Source organism: Sinocyclocheilus grahami, unplaced genomic scaffold (genome assembly GCF_001515645.1).
Source record: "Sinocyclocheilus grahami isolate Dianchi unplaced genomic scaffold, SAMN03320097.WGS_v1.1 scaffold358.1, whole genome shotgun sequence".
Taxonomy (NCBI): Eukaryota; Metazoa; Chordata; class Actinopteri; order Cypriniformes; family Cyprinidae; genus Sinocyclocheilus; species Sinocyclocheilus grahami.
In genome coordinates, this window is record NW_015505537.1 from 1,753,106 (window position 1) to 1,758,272 (window position 5,167).

Here is a 5,167-nt window from a genome sequence, read left to right on the forward strand (position 1 = left end):
TGTATGTATGTGGTACATATTCATCTGTTACTGGACTGCACCCATTCTTTATTGTAAATGTAAAGGACTGAAACACTTACCTGTACATATTCATGTCGAAGTTCTTTGACCCTGACACTGTTCCTCTCAAATGGGACCCTGTACAATTGCTTCATGGTCATGTTGTGCTTTACCAAGATGCGTCTGATAGTTGTAATGCTTACTCGATTTATGTTGTTGAATACTTGCCTATCTGCAAGTATTTGTTGCTATAGCTGGTGGAGACAGATTGCATTGTTTGCTCTGACTAGGTTCACTATGGCAAGTTCCTGCTGTTGGGTGAACAGGCATTGGCGTCCACCCCCAGAAGTTCTTCTAGCCATTCTGTAGAAAAATGCAACCACAAATTGTTCTCGTTAGCTTCTTTTTTACAGTACTGTGTATACTGAACTTTACTGTATTTACCATACACAGTACTGAAACATCTCAACACGTTATCACGGTATGTTTCACAAAACTACCACTTTTGTTGGAAAAGGAGCATTAGCCACCCTGGAATACAATACATGTGATACAGTAACGATGTTACATTCAATCGTAAGTTCATATTTACGGTCATGTTACTCAAAGAAGTGTTTGCACAAAATAACTAACCAAAATAGCTAACTAACGTCATATCATTACAGATAGTGCTACAACATATTTTCATGTCTGATCAGGGCGATAACCACCATAGACATTGAGGAGGGCTAGTCCCCCCAATAATTAGAAATCGCTAAACCCTTATCTCAAATATTACCAATTCGAGAGAGAGAGAGAGAGAAAGAGAGAGAGAGAGAGATGAAAGTTGCGTGAATGCGCGTCTGTGCGTTTCTCTTTTTAGAGTGAGTTTACTTCAAAAACAGTGATTTTATCCTCTCGTTGCTGGAAAATATAATGCAGCGATTCAGTATTTAAACTGCTATTAGTAAAAGTCGTGGGGCAGCGATGACAAGTTTATTTTCTCCTGGATGTGTGATCTGCGCGATCTCCGGTATGTATGTGTGTGTGTGTGTGTGTCTGTGTGTCAGTAAGCAGCGCATTAATATAGAACGGTAATTAAAGGCTCTAATGCACACCAGTATAGGTGTGTGTAGGAGCTAGATGACGTATGATGACGTGTGACGGCATAGTAGTGGTGTTCCAATTCTTAGGGGAATATTTTCACCCCTACCCCTTGAAACTCTGTTTCAAGGGACAAGGGGAAGGGGTAGGCGGCGGGGAAGAGAAAGGGGTATACAATAGATCCTTTCCCTTTTGCTTTCTGCATGGCAGTAGAAGGTTTATGATCTTCAATCCTATGTTATATCCCTCATTCAAGCTATGGAGGAGGCCTGTGACCTAATAGATCCAGAGTCTGTGTAAGGATGGATTCACCATTCGAGGAGATTCTTCCCTCGCTGTCTTGCGAGGGAGGACATTGACTGTGATATGGATGAAGTGGCCATATCCAGCTATACGAAGAGTTCAAGTTCAAGTTCAAGTCTGCTTTATTGTCAATTCTTCCACATGTACAGGACATACACACAGAGAATTGAAATTGTGTTACTCTCAGACCCTTGGGTGCATACAGATAACATAAATACAGATTAAATACAAAATACAACTATACAAATATACAAATAAGGTAAAATGTAAAAATATATATATAAAGCACAAGGCATATGGCAGATAGAGTGCAAACCAGTAAAGTAAACAACAGTGCAGATATAGTGATTTTAGTGCAAAAAAATGATTTGTAGTGCCAAAAGAGCTTATTTCGACTGATTACAGTTTTTTCCAATTGCTAACACACAATTTTTCAAACTAGTCTGGTTTTATCAAAAAACTTAACACAATTCACAAAACCACACACCCAAACTGCAAAATACCTCATATATCCTGCAAAATGAAGCACTGCAACCGAAACTACACATAGCATTTGAAATGCAAAATGTGTGTAAAGCAGAAAACGTGTTTAGACTTTTGGAGACTTGAGAAGAAGTTTTGCTCTCTGTGTGTCAGTTTAAATAATTGTGCTGTGCATGTCATTTTAGTGTGTTAGCAATTGGAAAAAAATGTAAAGTGACAGTGTATGTGTGTGTATTTGGGAGGGGGGAGTGGGAGAGTCCGTTAGAGGGTCAGAGTTCAGTGGTGCGTGGGGCAAAAGAGGGGAGGGGAGGGGAGGGGGGGGGCAAGGTCAGGAGGGAGTTCAGCTTCCTGACAGCCTGATGGATGAAGCTGTCCTTCAGATGTTGCTAAGGTGTATTTTCCCATCTCCACAAAGGTTTATGTACTATATTGTATTTGGAATATGTTCTGATTTTCGGTGCAAAATGCAGCCTAATTGCAATGATGTACTGAAGGATTTTACAATGCGGCAAAAAATAAATATTTTCATGAATGTGAAGTACTTGTCTCATGTGTTCTGTTTGGTCAATACCAGTGTTTAAAATTGAGCACAGCAGTGTCTAAGTGGTTCAATCAGAATCCAACTGTATGAACCATGTGTGTGCCATATGATACCAAAACTGGGTTTTGTTAAATTGTTGGCAAGTTTTGAATGAAGTGCTTCGTTTTGCAAAAGATTTGAGATGTTCTGACACTTGTGTGTGTGGATGTGTGAATTGTGTGTTTTGACAAAATGAGCCTTGTTTTTAAAATCGTGCTTAAGCAATTTTATAAAACTGTAATTGACTGAATATGTGTGAAAACAACATTAATTGTGTTAATGGTATGGTCACAACAGATGGATGTTGTGCTAATTGTGTTTAGAGTTTTAAAAATGTGACTATAGATTGGACAAAGAGATGTTAGCAATATAAAAAAACTGTATAATAATAATTATTATTAGTGTTGTTGTTGTTGTTTAAATGGATCTAATATTATTTGTTCAATACAAGTCGAACTGAAACATGACAACTAATGCAGTTTTTGTTCTGCCATTAATTGCTAGCATTTTGAAATGCACTATGATTGACTATATGTTCCTTTTGGAAAGAAAACTAGTGCTAATGTTTTGACTGAATAACTCGATTTTGAATCGGGTTTGCTGTGATTTGATAGAGTTAGCATTTTGAAATGTAGCATTTGTATTTATTTAGCAAAGTATAGTTTTGGACAGAAAATCAACTATTTGGCTAATTGTGTGATGTAGGTGTCTTACTGTGTTAAGAGTTTAGAAAAAGTATTTTAAGTATTGGTGAACACTTGTTAGCAATTGAAAAAAAAACTGCAATATACATTATTAAAACTATGGCTCCTTTTCTCTGCACTCAAAACCACATGCATGCAATGCATGCAAATATTACTAATCTCTAGCAAAAACAAAAACATCTTTCAAAACTATTTTAACCCTTATAAAAAAGTAACTCACAAAAAACATCAAATGATTAGCCATATACATGCCAAACTACACACAAATATGACATATGTTAAACACTTGTAAATCTATTGTCTTTTGCTTGTTCGGGTTTGTCATAGCACTCAAATGTGTACATGTATGTGCCAAAATACCCTCTATATAAAGTATGTATGCACAATTGATTAACTTTACAGTTACTGAACTGAATCATCTTTGAACTGACTTAAGCTGTATAATGACACTATTGGCTTGTTAGAGCTGCTTTACAGAACAATTTGAATTATTGCTTCTAATCAATATGCATTGTATAAAGTGTAATAGAAATACAGAGTTCTGGCATGAAACTCTAGATGGCGCAGTCAGATAGGTCTAATTCAATCTAAACTAATGACATCATTATCACATGGCACAGCTGATTGGTTCTCTCCTGTATCAGTAGCCAATGAGCTTGTTGCTCAACATTCAAATATATGACTAGTGCTTGCCGTAGCAGTTCGCAGTGTGCTCAGAAACCGTCCACCTTCCCCGGCTCCACCTGTATAGATCTGCTATGAGGTGATTCATGTATGCTATATGGGGGTTATTCCATGTATGTTCTATTTGCAGCAGCAGTATTTCTTACATGCTCACAGCAGCATGTTGTGGATGTATTGGCAGTAGCAAGTCTCAGTACTTGCTCTGCCACAGCAGCAGCAGAAGCAGAAGCGTAGCATATCTATTCTGCCAATACCAAATACATTTACATTGTCATGTACGTTACCATGCCAATCCCTCTGAGAGTTGTCAAGACAGAAATTAAGTTATTTGCATATTCAGTATATTAGAGATGCACCGATACTGAGCTCCAGTACTTGTACTCGTACTCATTAAAACCCCCCCTAAACCAAACGCCGATACCACACAGCATGCGATAAGTGCCGTATTCAGACAAAGAAACACTGACAACAGAACAACAGACAGCAGAATGGTTATTAGAGATTAAGGATGTCTACAAAGTATATGTATGCAATGAATATAATGTTACAATTCAGTATTAATGCCTGTATAGCTGACGTGTGCGAGCTGATAAGCAAAGCACGCAGAGTGGGTTGAGCGAGCAGCGGTGCACATACGCAAGCTTGTAGAGTTAATATCCCTTTCTCACAGACATCACTGGAAAGTTTGTAGTTCGGTCGGATGTCAAAAACAAGTAAGTAAAACACTGCACAAGTTACTTAACGAGAGAGAGAGAGAGAGAGAGAGAGCGCGGGCACTTCTGTTGTGTGATATTTGATGTTCACTCACTTAGCACGTGCATCATTTGGATTAAAACTAAACCGTAAAAATAAGAGCATTTATAGGGGCATTCACTATAATCATCATTTATTTTCAACCTTAGGCATTCACGACTTTCTACCGAAAGTGAATCTAGCAGCCTGTGTGAAATGAGCTAGGCTGTACTACTTGTCCCTCTCTTTTTCACCAGTACAAATACGTGCACGCGTTGCGCGTGTTTTGCTTGCTCGAGTGTTTCTGCATTATATGAGTGGCTTTGGAATATAAATCGCAAAGTGCGTGATTACAGTACTAAGCCGCTGCAATGGAGCAGCTCTAATGCTATTAAATGAAAGTTGATGTACCATAGACCAAAAAAAGAAAAAGAACAGTGAAAGTAACAAAAACTTTTAAAATACATTTAATGGGCATAATTAAGTGTGAAAATAACCGAAGGATATACAGTGAAACCACTGTTTATGATTCAGAGACCAGATGTAATTTTTTATTTTTTTTTACTAGTGGGTGCAGGACACTATAGTTCATTTATGT